Source organism: Oncorhynchus nerka, linkage group LG19 (assembly GCF_034236695.1).
Source record: "Oncorhynchus nerka isolate Pitt River linkage group LG19, Oner_Uvic_2.0, whole genome shotgun sequence".
Taxonomy (NCBI): domain Eukaryota; kingdom Metazoa; phylum Chordata; class Actinopteri; order Salmoniformes; family Salmonidae; genus Oncorhynchus; species Oncorhynchus nerka.
The window spans coordinates 29,072,127-29,072,924 of record NC_088414.1 but is presented as its reverse complement, the minus strand read 5'-3'; positions in this window follow the sequence as shown (position 1 = coordinate 29,072,924).

The following is a 798-nucleotide window of genomic DNA, read 5'->3' as shown; positions in this document are numbered from 1 at the left end:
TCGCTTTGCTCACGACCCTCTGGTAATGACCTCATGGACACTTATTTCTCAAACGTGAAAAAAAAGTTCTCACACATTTTCATTATATATTTCTTAAATGTACGTATTATTTGTTTGTGTGTGGTCCTCTGATGTTGGATCTCACAGTGTGAAGTTTTTTTTTTGTGTGTGTTTTGTTCCATAGTAGGCCAACAAATCAACCTGTAATAAAGCGTCCCAGAGTTTGAATGCTGACCTAGGATCAGTTTGGCATTTTAGATGATGGTGAATTGACAATGGGTACCTGGTCCTAGATCAGCACGCCTACTCTGAGACGCTTTGTAAGTAAGTGCGGACCCTGGTCCCAGATCTGTTTGTGCTCTTGACAACTCCATCGTTCATCGTAAAGCCAAATTTTTTTTTTTGAAAAGAGTAGTCAACAGTTTACATTATGACCAATCGACAAGTTACATCGAATCAAATGTTATTGGTCACATACACATGGTTAGCAGATGTTAATGTGAGTGTAGCGAAATGCTTGTGCTTCTAGTTCGGACAGTGCAGTAATATCTAACAAGTAATCTAACAATTCCACAACAACTACCTAATACACACACATCTAAATAAGAATATATACATATAAATATATGGATGAGCAATGACCGAGTGGCATAGGGAAGATGCAATAGATGGTATAAAATACAGTATATACATACAAGATGAGTAATGTAAGATATGTAAACATTATTAAAGTGGCATTATTTAAAGTTACTAGTGATCCATTTATTAAAGTGGCCAATGATTTGAGTCTGTATTTAG